The sequence below is a fragment of the Ursus arctos genome, chromosome X, assembly GCF_023065955.2.
Source record: "Ursus arctos isolate Adak ecotype North America chromosome X, UrsArc2.0, whole genome shotgun sequence".
Taxonomy (NCBI): Eukaryota; Metazoa; Chordata; class Mammalia; order Carnivora; family Ursidae; genus Ursus; species Ursus arctos.
Genome location: NC_079873.1, coordinates 97,190,754 through 97,203,740, shown reverse-complemented (window position 1 = coordinate 97,203,740; position 12,987 = coordinate 97,190,754). Strand labels below are relative to the sequence as shown.

The 12,987-nt window shown below is 41.9% G+C and overlaps 1 long non-coding RNA gene across 1 annotated transcript in view; it reads left to right on the top strand.

Annotated features, from left to right (window-relative positions):
• The window catches only part of LOC130544111 (uncharacterized), a 78,688-nt gene extending 75,867 nt beyond the window's left edge, over window positions 1–2,821 (top strand). Inside the window, exon 7 of the long non-coding RNA XR_008960096.1 lies at window positions 212–2,821. This is a non-coding gene — a long non-coding RNA (uncharacterized LOC130544111). The remainder of the gene's footprint in view (window positions 1–211) is intronic.
• The last annotated feature ends 10,166 nt before the right edge of the window (window positions 2,822–12,987 follow it).

Sequence of the window (12,987 nt, the reverse complement as noted above, 5' to 3'; positions counted from 1 at the left end):
CCAACTGAGCCACCCAGGCACACCCTGCCCCCCCCCGACTATGCACACATTTCATGATCAAGTTAGGTGTCTGTGATATGTGATGTTCCCTCATAGCCATTTATACCTACTTGTCACTCAGAGATGTTTTTGTCTGCATGTAACTGGATAAACTACAAGAGATGAAAAGTGGGGTCTATGGTTTTTGTTTTGTTTTTTTTTCCCCTCACAGAACTAGAATGCTGGAAGTCAGGGGCTGCTGGCATTTCTTCAGTAGCTCAACAATATCAAGGCTGATGGCTACGCAGTTCTCTTGGCCTTTCCCTCAGTGTCACTGGATGACTTCTACGGCTCCACATTCGAGACAAGAATAAGGAAGAAGAGGAAGGGATGATACTTGTGTCAGGAAAGCAACAGTTTTCCCAAGGAATCCATGCATGAGTTTCCTCTGCTGCTAGAACAAAGCTCCGTGAATGTAGTGGCTTAAAGCAACACAAACTTATCCCCTTACAGTTCTGGATGTCAGAAGTCTGAAGTGGTTTTGCTAGGCTAAAATCACAGTGTCGGTAGGGTTGCCTTCCTTCTCTGGGCTCTAAGGGAGTACTGGTTTCCTTGCCTTTTCCAGCTTCCAGAAGGTGCCTACATTCCTTGACTGCTGGCCCCCTTCCATCTTCACAGCCAGCAATCACATCACTGTGACTTCTGCTTGTTGTCATCACATCTCTGACTTTTTGGCCCTCCGTCTGCCACATTTAAGGATCTTTGTGATGACATTGGGCCCACCTGGATAATCCAGGATACGCTCCCTCTTCTTCTTCTTCTTCTTCTTTTTTTTTTTTTTGTTTCACAGTTTTATTTAAATTTTAGTTAGTTAACATATAGTGTAATAATGGTTTCAGGAGTAGAACTTAGTGATTCGTTACTTACACCCAGTGCTTACGCTCCCTCTTCTAAAGTTAACTGATTAGTGAGCTTAATTCCATCTGCAACCTTAGTTCTTTGTGTGTAACCCAACATATGCACAGGTTCTGGGGATTAGGATGTAATTGAGGGGACCATGATTTGCCTACCACGACCCAGTTTTGTCTCATTGGCCAAAATTCTAGCTGGAAGGAGGCTTGAGAGTGGGAGTTGGATTAGTTGGACAACAGTGTCTGCCATACCTTGCTAGCACTTCTTGAAGTTTGTAATTACATATTTCTTGTGTGACTTTTCCCCTAGTAGATCCTATATGCCATGAGAGCAAGAACCATACCTGTTTCGCTCACCATTGTATTTTCAGCATATAACAAGGTACCTAACATATAGTAGCAGCTCAGTAAATTTTTAGTGCATAAAGGAATGCATGAACAAGTACGCAGACACAAACACACGCACACATAGAGAAAAAGCTTACTATAGCATTTTCTGGGACATAGCCAAGAAATGGAAGCAATCTAACTGTTCATCTATAGGAAACTGGTTATACAAATTGTTGATTTTTAGAGAGTAAACCCCTGGTACAGTCTACAAAAGAATATTCAGCCTTTGTAAACAATGAGACCGATCTTAAATGCAGGGACATGAAAAGATGTTCATTATTTATCACTAAGGGAAGATGCAAGTTGCAGAACAGCATGTATTGTATGACCCTATTTGTGTGATAGAAAATAAACTGAAGCTTATTGCCCTTGGGAAGGAAGAACACAAGGAACCAGAAAGAACAAAGAGTCAAATTCTTGGCCTTGGATTGTTCTGGAAACCCACACCAAGCACATTCCTTCTCATGGTCTTTGCACTGACTGTTCTTTCTGCCTCCAATACTCCTTCCTCACATAATAACATATTGATATTAATTAACATTAGTGTTAACTTATTAATAGCTTGCTCTCCTCTTTCATTAAGTCTCAGTCCAATGTCGTCTTCTTAGAGAGGGCCTGACTTGACCACCCTGTCTTAAACAGCATTCCACGATCCACTTTCTCCATTCCCATGATCCACTTTATTTTATATGACATTATATATCTATTTGTTTCATTGTTAATTTTTTTAAGTAATCTCCTTCCCCATGTGGGGCTCGAATTTACAACCCCCAGATCAAGAGTCGCATGCTGTACTGACTGAGCCAGCCAGGCGCCCGTTGTTTAATTGTTTATGATACTGCTTCTCCACTCGAACGTAAGTGCCATGGGGCCGGGGATCTAGGTGGTTCTGATGCAGGTTGCTGGAGTGCCTCAGTTTCAGAATCACTTCTAACTCTTAGGGCAGCAGTTCTCAAAGTGTGGTCTGCGGACCAGCAACATCAGTATCACCTGGGTACTTGTTAGATAGGCACATTCTCCAGTCTCACCTACTGAGTCAAAACCCCTGGGTGTAGGGACCAGCAGTCTGTTGTTCAGAAGCCTTCCAGATAGTTCTGATGCCCACTCAAGTCTGAGAACCACTGACTTTGCTTTTCTTTTTTGGGTAGCACTCCCTGGCTCTCTTTTCAGGGATCTTTTCCAGGTAGACAGAGGTTAACTCTCTTCCCTATTCTTTCCTCTGTGCTGCTCCTAAGAATGTTCTGAATAAGATAGAAATGTGGGAATTCTGTGTTTACCTTACCTTAATTTAACTTAAATTTTTCTTGAACTTTACCCTCTAGAAAAGGGGCTGACAGTCAGCATTTTTGGCTTTGCAGGCCACAAAGTCTGATGCAACTACACAACTCTGCCCCTGGAGTGGGAAGGCAGCCAGAGACAATATGTAAATGAATGAGCATGGCCGTATGCCAATAAAACTTCGTATATGGACACTGAGATTTGAAGTGTCAGCAATCTGGTGGCATAATATGTACATTAAATGATGTTATTTTGCGTTTCCTGATTACGTTCATTTGGCCTCTTCTGTGAAATGCTTGCCCATTTCTTTTGCCCCCTTTCCTAGCTGCTAAAGGGAACTTATTCCAATGGGCAGTACCCTTGGGCATTCCTTTTGTATGGAGGGAGATGACACCTGATATGTGGACATACACAGTGAATCCTGAAAAATGGCAAGTATCCTGGCTCATTGGAGGCATAGAAGAACAATGCTGCCATACCAGTCGCAAGGATGTCTGGAAAAGAGATACATAGATGGGCTCCTGGGGTTGGTTCCAGGCATGCATATCTTTGTCTCACATTAATATTCACTGAAGAGCATCCATTGAAGAGTAGATTCAAAACAAACCAGGTGGGTAAGCCAAACCTTCTCCTTGGCCACCATAGTACTTGTGCCATGGGCCCCCAAATAGGTGGTTATGCAGGCAGGCAGGGAGGGAGGCAATGTGTGGGCCCAGCAGCATGGGCTTCACCTCTCCAAGGCTGGTTTAGCTACTGCCACTGCTGAGTGCCCACGAAGCCAACAGCAGAGACCAACGGTGAGTCCTGTATATAGTGCTGATGGCTAAAGGCACATTAGCCAGCCACCTTATGGTCTTAATTCCTTTAGAACCCTTCCACCTTGGAAGGGAGACTGAGTTGTCTTTGATGGAATCAACACGTACTTTGGATTTGGGTTTGTTTTGCCTGCCTGTACTGCCTCTGCCCAGTGCTACCGCCTCCTCATTTGCTTCATAGGTTTCACTCTCCAGTAAATGCTTTGCATCCTAACTCAATTTCAGCTTTGGCTTCCTAAAGAATGCAATCTGCGACAACCTCTTTTCTAGGGCAAAATGAGACACTTGTAATGCGTGGTATGCGCTGGATGAAATTACTCAAATTATCAGCGATGGTGGCTTCAAATGGAATACAAGTGGAGGGCAAAGCTTTGGGAAATCAAGTGGCTAGAGCACTTAGTCCCTATGGTGACAGTGATGATTGCAAAGGATGTGGCTAGGGCTAACTGCTTCTGATGACCGTAGAGAGCTTATACAGAAAAGAGGACAAATGGAAAGCCTTGAATGCACAACACAGATCAGAGTGGAAAATCAAAGAGCCTCACTGTCACCATTCAAGTAGTCTTTATTCTCCTGGAACTGTAGGACAGATATGCCTGACAATCATGCCCAGGGACTGATCATAAACATTGTAGAGGTGCAGCACTGCTAAAGGTATGACCTTGTTAGAGCTCTGAGGTTAACTGATGGGCTCTCCTGGGGAAAGAATAGGACCCTAACACACGGAGTGGAAATATTTGGGCGTAAACAGATGAAGCTGAGAAAAATTTAGCCTCCACCTTCCCCTGAACCTTCCTTGCCAGTAGGAGTCATACGTCCTTTGTCTAATGGTACCAGCCTTCCTCTGCATGGAAACCTTTTGGTGACTTCCATGGGGGTGTTTGCCTCACAGGAAATACTGATTCTCCTCAGGACCAACCCCCACAACAGTTCATTATCTCCACTCCCGTAAGAATCATTGGATTTCAGTATAGCCTATATGTCTTAATGCCAAAGAGAAGGGAATGTTGAAGTGGATCTATGATGTGCAATCTTCTCAGTGCCTACCACTAGCTCTACTTGTACAAAGACTGCAGTAGGGTTTCCTGGGTTGTGGGATTTTCAGTTTTAAAACTGTGACAGTCCCAGGAAAATTTGCACCAGTCGGTCACCCTATTGGGAGGACACTCTTCACTAAAGCATTAAGAAAAATATTGGGTGTTATACACAACTAATGAATCATTGAACACAACACCAAAAACTAATGATGTATTTTATGTTTGCTAATTGAATTAAACAAACAAAAAAGAAATACATTGGTGAGGGGAGCACCAGTATGACTGAAAAGCTCTATGGAATAGCCTCCGTAGGCCGGAGATGATAGTGGGAGATGCTTCCATGGAATTGGACACCCTGATTTCAAAAGGAATAATGGAGTCCTAAAGGGTAGAGTCCAGGTGATGGTGCTTAACTCTCAGAAGTAATATGGATGCAACTGAAATAAAGCACAAGGATCGAGTGTTTTAACCTCCACCTGTTGCAGGGGACGATTGTTTATGAACTTTCCTAGGAATGAAATAGATGTGATATAGAGAAGCAGAAAAATTCTAGGTCTGGTGGGCAAAAATTTTGCAGACTCTTGAACTCTTACTCTGTTCCCAGATCTACTAAGCCAGTTCACAGATTTGGAGGTCCTTTTTTTTTTTTTTTTTTTGAGCTCCTTGATTAAGGGGGAGGCCAGATCTCTGAGAAAGGACCTTACTGCAATGCTATCACAGATGTATACTGCAAATCTTCTTCCAAATGTTCCCCAGACTGAGGCCTATGGTCATTTACTAGGAGGCCATGACCAGGGTAAAGAAAATATCTGGAACCTTCTGAGGGTTCTAAGATTCCAGCTCTGAATTGATGCTAATTATTGGACAGTGTGCCACTGTGGTTCATGTCCAGAGTGCGGACTTAGGGAGTCAGGTAATAAATTAGGTCTTGGTCTGAGTTCATTTCAGTGGGAACTTGGACCCATCCTGGCTGCATCACCACACATTCTTTTTCTGACTCAAGATCCATGGAGGGAAAGCTCTCATTATAGGAAAGGTCAAGTAGTATCTCCTCGAACTGTACCCCTCTCCCCTTTCACCTCTACTGCCAAGAAAGTAAACCAAAGCAACACCAAATTCCTGGGGCAATTGAAGAGATAAGAACCACCACCAAAGACTTGAACAATGAAATTGTGATGACTCCAACACATGCCCCTATATAACTTGCCTGTTTGGCCTGTAGGAAAAGGCATATAAGTTTTGGAGAATGCTTTTCAATTATTGCTAATTTAATCAGGTTGTGACACCAGTCACAACTGTGTTTCTTAATGTGGTATCTTTATTGGAGTAAATCAATCCAGCCTCTGGCACCTATTGACCTAGCAACTATCATCAGCAGAGATAATCAGAAATAGTTTGCACTTGCTCTCTTACCTCAGGGCTATCTCAAACTGTGCTGTTTTCTGTCATAATCTAGTCCAGAAGGAACTTGTCTTTTTATTCCACAGGCATAATGCTGGTCCGTGACACTGATGGCATTATGCTAATGACTCTGAAGGGCAGGAAGAATCAAATATTCTAGATGCCTTATGGCCAGAGGATAGGAGATAAGCCCTGTGAAAGTTGAGGAGCCTGCTACCTGGATGACATTTCCAGGGGTCCAGTGATCTGGGAAATGTCAGAATATCTCTTCTGAAGTAAGAGATAAGTTGTTTTTCCTTGTACAGCCCACCACAAAGAAAGAAACCAATACTTGGTGGACCTCTCTGGATGTAGGAGGCAACATATACCATATTTGGGTAGGCTGCTCTAACCCATTTACTGAGTAACCTGTAAGGCTGCCAGTTTTGAGTGGGATCTGAAGCAAGAAAAGCTTCAGCAACAAATCTGAACCTGTGGTACGTGTTCTACGAAGCCTCAGTAGAAGCTTCATAGCACAGACTCTTAGGGTGTTGAAGTAAGGCCAGACTTTCCTTAATTGACAAATATTTTCCATTTAAAGGCAATGCCTATATTGCTATCAGGTCCTGATAGTGACTGAATTATTGACCATGAGACAACAGGAAACTATGTGACTTGAACTGGCCATTAGAAAATGGGTATTATCTAATCCGCTCAATCATCAAATGGCCATGTGCAGCAGCATTCCACTGTTAAATGGAAACTGCGAATGAAATCAGATCTGAGAAAACTGGGAAAGTAAAAGTGAATGAGGAGCTAGCTCAGACTCACATGGTACTTGCTCCTACTATATTGCTGCCTCTCCATCAGCCTCTACCTATGGCCTCAAGGAGAGTTCTCTATAATCATTGGACAGAGCAAAAAAATGTAGGCCTATGGCTTTATAGATGGGTTTGCATGGTAGGCTGGCACCTGGCAGAAGTGGGTCACAGGTGGCTGACAGCTCCACTCAGGGATGGCCCCTAGAGACAGAGGTAAAAGAAAATCCTCCCAAGTAGTACATCTAGTTGTCTACTTTGGTGGAAGGAGAAATGGCCTAATACACTGATGTAGACTGATTCAGGGGCAGAGGATAATATGTTGGCTGGATGGTGAAGAATGTGGAAAGAACAAGATAGGAATTTGGTGATAAGGAGGCCTAGGAAAGAGGTACATGCATAGGCCTCTTAGAATGGGCCAGAAGTGTGAAGATATTTGTGTTCCATACAATTGCATCTAGGGGATATCCACTGGGGAAGAGGCTCTCGGTAATCAGGTGGATAAGATAACTTCTGTTGATGTTAGCCTCTTCAGCTACCCTAGTGCTTCCTCAGTAGACCCATATACAAAATGGCTGTGGCAGCTGGGATGGTGTGTATATATGGGGTCTTCTCTCACTGAAGCTGATTTGTCTATTACCGCTGATTTGTCTGTTGGAATTGGCAATCTGCTTATCAGCAGAAACCAAATGCTGAGGCACCAAAATGGAACCATTCCTTGTGGGGGACCAGGTAGTCATCTGGTGGCAGATTGGTTACACTGAACCCCCTTCCATCACGGAGGAGGCACCGACTGTCTTCACAGGAATAGATACACATTCTGAATACGCATTTGCTTTTCATGCCTGCAAAGCTTCTGCCAGCACCACCATGTGGACTCACAGAATGCCTGATTCATCACCATGGTATCCCACCCAACATTGCTTCCAACAAACGAACTCAGTTTAGCATGAAGGAAGTGTGGCGATGGGCTTGTCCCCGTGGAATTCACTGGTCTTATCGCATGTCTCATCACCCAGAAACAACTGGCTTAATAGAATGGTGACATTTCCTGCCAAAGGCTCAGTTATGGCATCATAACCTGCAACTTTGGGGTACTGTCCTACAGAACCTAGTACATACTTTAAACCAGGGGCCAATATATTGTATCATCTCCCTTGTAGACAGAATGTATGGGTCCAGGATTCCAGAGGTGGAAGCGGGATTGACCCCTCTCCCTGAAGAAATATTTGCTTCCCATCCCTACATCTTGGACTCCGTGGGTTAAGAGGTTCTAATGCCTGAGGGACATATGTTTCCACGAGGGAACATGTCAGGATTCTGATATTTTGGAAACTGACACTGCCCTCTGGCCATTTTGTGTTTTTCACGCTGTTTAACTAACAGGCAGACAAGGGGTCACTGTACAAACCAGGGTGGTCTATCCTGATTACCAAAGGTGGATTAGGTGGCTCCTACACAATGGAGGCAAGGAGAACTATCTCTAGAACCCAGGGGCTTCACTGGGGTGCCTCTTATCACTCCCTTGTTCAATAGCACTTGTCAATGAAAACTGGTAACCCTGTCAAGGTAAGATTTATAAGATTCGGATCCCCTGTGGGGATGAAGGTTTAGGTCACTCCACCAGGGAACGTATCCTGTCCTACTGGGATGTTGACAGAGGGCAAGGGATGCATGGACTGGGTGGCAGAAAAATTGAAGCTGTGATTATCAACTTAGAGCCTGCTTCTAGCTACAGAAGCAGGGACTATAACAACTTGTTTATCATTTCTTTTATTTTTTAAAGATTTTATTTATTTATTTATTTATTTATTTATTTATTTATTTATTTGAGAGAGTGTAAGTGCATTCAGGGGTAGGGACAGAGGAAGAGGGAGAGAGAGAATCTCAAGCAGGTTCCACTCCCAGCACAGAGACCAATGCAGACCTTGATCCCACAACCCTGAGATCACGACCTGTGCCAAAATCAAGAGTTGGATGCCTAACCGACTGAACTGTCCAGGCACCCCTATGGCAACTATGTTTTATGTTTAGAACCCCCTTTCCCTTCTACTTTGTATGAAAAGTACTTGTGGTGGTTAGTATTTTAGATTTCTTTTTTTTTAAAGATTTTATTTATTTATTTGACAGAGATAGAGACAGCCAGCGAGAGAGGGAACACAAGCAGGGGGAGTGGGAGAGGAAGAAGCAGGCTCATAGCGGAGGAGCCTGATGTGGGGCTCGATCCCATAACGCTGGGATCACGCCCTGAGCCGAAGGCAGACGCTTAACCGCTGTGCCACCCAGGCGCCCCAGTATTTTAGATTTCATGTGGGAGTATGAATTAATTGACATCCCCCTGCAATGATACAGTAGCTGATGGGAATTTGTACATTTTGTTTGAGGTCATGGGGATTTGATGTGGAAGAGAGGCAAGAGTGGTGTGGAGGGGCAAAAGGAATGGTCAGTGCTGGGAATTCTCTGTTTACCCTTTCAAGGTTCACTTTGCATCCTTCTCCACCCAGCTCTGTTCCCACATTAACTGCATTTGGTTCCCCTGCATTATGGCTCTCAGTAGCCATCAGCCAATGGGGGGTATCAGCAGCAGGAGATCAGATGGTGGAAGGAGAGAAAGGTCGGGAAATTTATTCCCCACATTCCCTCCATACAAGGATGTGAGTTGGCAGTGATTTCTCCACAGAAGACCACAGTTCCTGTTGAATGTTCCTTTCCTTATTTCCTTAGTTTTTGGTAACCATTCCCTCTCCTTGCCCCTTTAGGCTTACGGGTGCTAACATCTTCCAGTGTTGCTAGCCCTGAGGTGCTTCACCATTCATTGTTGATTTCCCTTAATCCTGCCCACCCACATCCTTGTGCATGGTTCCTTCATTAAACTGTCTTTAGGGGTGCCTGGCTGGCTCAGTCCGTGGAGCATGTGACTCTTGATATCGGGGTTGTAAGTTTGAGTCCGACATCAGGTGTAGAGATTACTTAAAAATAAAATCTTAAAAAAAGTAAACTGTCTCTAATTATCCACTTGGCGTATGTCATCTGTTTCCTGTCATGAACCCAACTGATACAATTCCTAATATTTGTTTATATATACCTTCTCCCATTTTTGTAATCAGTCTTTCCAGGGAGGTTTATCAGTCTTATTAGACTTTTCAACCAACCAGTTTTGGGTTTTATTGATCTTTTGTATTAGATATTTTATTTTTTTATTAATATTTATTATTTTGAAATGTCCTTATTTCTGCTTTCTTTCATTTACTTTGTTATTGTTTTTGTAACTTCTTAAATTGGATGCTTAGCTTTTTAATTTACAGCCTGCTTCTTTATTTTTTTTTAAGTTTTTATTTGTTTATTTGACAGAGAGAGAGCAAGCACAAGCAAGGGGGAATGGCAGACAGAGGGAGAGGGAGAAGCAGGCTCCCCACTGAGGAGGGAGAGCCTGATGCAGGGCTCGATCCTAGAACCCTGGGATCATGACCTGAGCCAAAGGCAGACATTTAACCGACTGAGCCACTCAGGCACCCTAGCCTTGCTTCTTCAATAATACAAAGGCTTCACGACATAAATTTCTTTCTAAATACCACTTTGGCTGCAAAACATAACTTTTTATTAGTTTTCTTTTTTCTTAAGTAGGCTCTATGCCCAAGGTGGGACTTGAACTCACAGCTTCAAGATCAAGAGTCACTTCCTCCACCGACTGACCCAGCCAGGTGCCCCTATTAGTTTTGATATGTAATATTTTCATTATTGCTCTGTTCTAAGTATTTTCTAATTTTTAGTATGATTTTTTCTTTGACATGTGATTTCAAAGTATGTTTTAAAATTTCCGAACATAGATGTTTTCTTTATCTTCTTGTTACTGATTTCCACTTTAATTGCAGTGTGGTCAGAAAATGTGAACTGTTTGAGACTGAGTCTTTGAAATTTGTTGACATTTTTTTAACCTAGCATATGATTAACTTTCATAAATGTTCCATGTGCTGGACCACTATTAGATGACATACTGCTTTTGTATAAATTAGGAAAATGTGCTCTTGCTTCCAGATGGATGTAGAACCACACCTGAGCACCTGGTATGACAAGTGGAGCATGGGATGGATTTTGACCCCCACTTGTCCTCTTGGCTGGGTGCTTTTGATCAGTGAACAATCTGCACATGGTGACTTGTTCATGTGTTCTTGTAAAGAATGTTTATTTTCCAGTTGCTAGGTACAGTGTTCTTTGTGTATCTACTAGAACAAGCTTGTTCATTTGATTTTCAAATTTTCTACATTTTTACTGTTTTTTTGTCTGCTTCATCTATGAATTTAGGAGGGAGATGAACTAAAGACTCACTGTGGTGTTGGATTTGTCTATTTCTCCTTGTATTTCTGTTAATTTTTGTTTCACATAAAGCAGTTGAGTACATTCAAGGTTAGTATTATTACATTATTCTGTTGAATTGAAATTTTTATCAATATATTGTAACCTTCTTTATTTTTTAAAAATTATTCTTAAAAGATTTTATTTTTAAGTAATCTCTACACCCAGCATGGGGCTTGAACCTACAACCCCAAGATCAAGAGTTCTATACTCTACCAACTGAGCCAGCCAGGCACCCCTTGTAACCTTCTTTAAATCTAGTAGTTATTTTCCCCTTGAAGTCTGTTTTGTGTGATATTAATCTAGCTATAACAGCTTATTTTTTGTTGATCATATTATTTGCCTGTGTATTTTTTCCATCATTTTTACTTTCAAACTTACTGTGTATGTGTGTTTTGGGGGTGTCTTTTAAAAATAGCAGACTTCTTTAAATCCAGACTGATAATCTTTACTTTTAACTGGAGCATTTGGTTCATTTACATTTTAGGCAATTATTGATATATTTAAGTTTAAATCTACCATCTTCTATTCTTTTTGTCACAATTTTCCAAAAAGTTTTTCCTCCTTTCTTGCCTTTTTTGGATTGGTTGATTTTTTTTCTCTTTCTCTCTTTCAATTTTCCCCCTTTTGGTAGTGTGGAAGGGATATAATATCCTTTTATGTTAGTGGCTATCCTAGAAATTTTAATATGCATTTTTAACATAATTAAGTCTTTAGTTAATAGAAATCCATTACCAATACTCAGCATTCTACGGTACAATTCCACAAAGCGTAGAGTTTTTGCATCATTCTTTGATTATTTTATTTATTTTGTCTTGTTTTTCTTGACCTTACAGTGACCTAAAATTAAACGATCACTCCGTGGATCAGACTGTCAGCATTGAAACTACCCAATCCCTAGCCTTCACCACAGACCTCAGTCCCTGCCTCATCCATTGGTACCCAGGAGCCAGTGAGATCACCAGGGAACAGTATTCTCAGCTGCTGAGATAATACCAGACTCTGATAGCAAAGAACAGGCAAGCCAACAGCAAAGATGCAAAAGATATGATAGCTTTGCAATCTTATAGAGCAAAAAGCCAATTAGTTCTGAGGAATTCCTAAAGGAGTCATCATAACATGTAAAAATAGTTCTGCAGGCTCTGGGAGAAGGGAAAATCAAAGCTTCAAAGGGCATCACTGCAGTCAGGTCATACCACATTTGTGGCATACTGAGTAGTATGCATACTGCACACAGTTCAGCGTTTGGAAGGAGAAATCACTGTGATAAAGTGGCGAGGTAAACCACAATACAGCAGAATATTGTCAGTGGCTCTCAACAGGGGTTATTTTGCACTGCAGGAGACATTTTGCAAAGTCTGGAGGGACTATTGTTAACAACTGGTGTGTGGGGGGGAGTTCTACAATACACAGGATCCTCCCTGTCCTCTGCAAAGAATTATCTGGACTCTGTGCCCACTGCTATAGGTTATATAGTGAAGTATACATAAGCAGCAGGATAGTGTTTCTTGTATCACAGATGCCATCCTGTAATAACGATTTCACATTTTTTTAAGGGAGGATGATGGTACAGCAAGGATTCACTATACCTTTTTGTTGACACTTGAAAAATCCATAATAATGAAAAATGGAAAGATCGGCGGGCACTCCTATCTCTGGACCTCCTTGAAATGACAAAGAGTTTTCATGAGCAGATGCCATTGAAACTAAACGGTGTATATTTTCTAATTACTGGCTTTAGGCTTTCAAAATCAGACAGGACATTAGGAGTCTAGGTATAGCTTATGAAATTCAGCAATCATGAACAATGTAGTATTTTCCCAGAACTTGCTGAATACAGCCTATCCCTCCAACAGCTTTTCAATGCAAATAAACCTGGTGCGTTTGATGAAAATTGCCAAATTTAGAAGATACTACTAGTTCTAAAGTTCATACCTTAGCAGATGTGTGGTAGGATTTCTTTCTTTGGTTTGCCTATATTTTCTAAAATTTCTGCCAAACACTTCTAAAATCTTTTTGTTTTGAA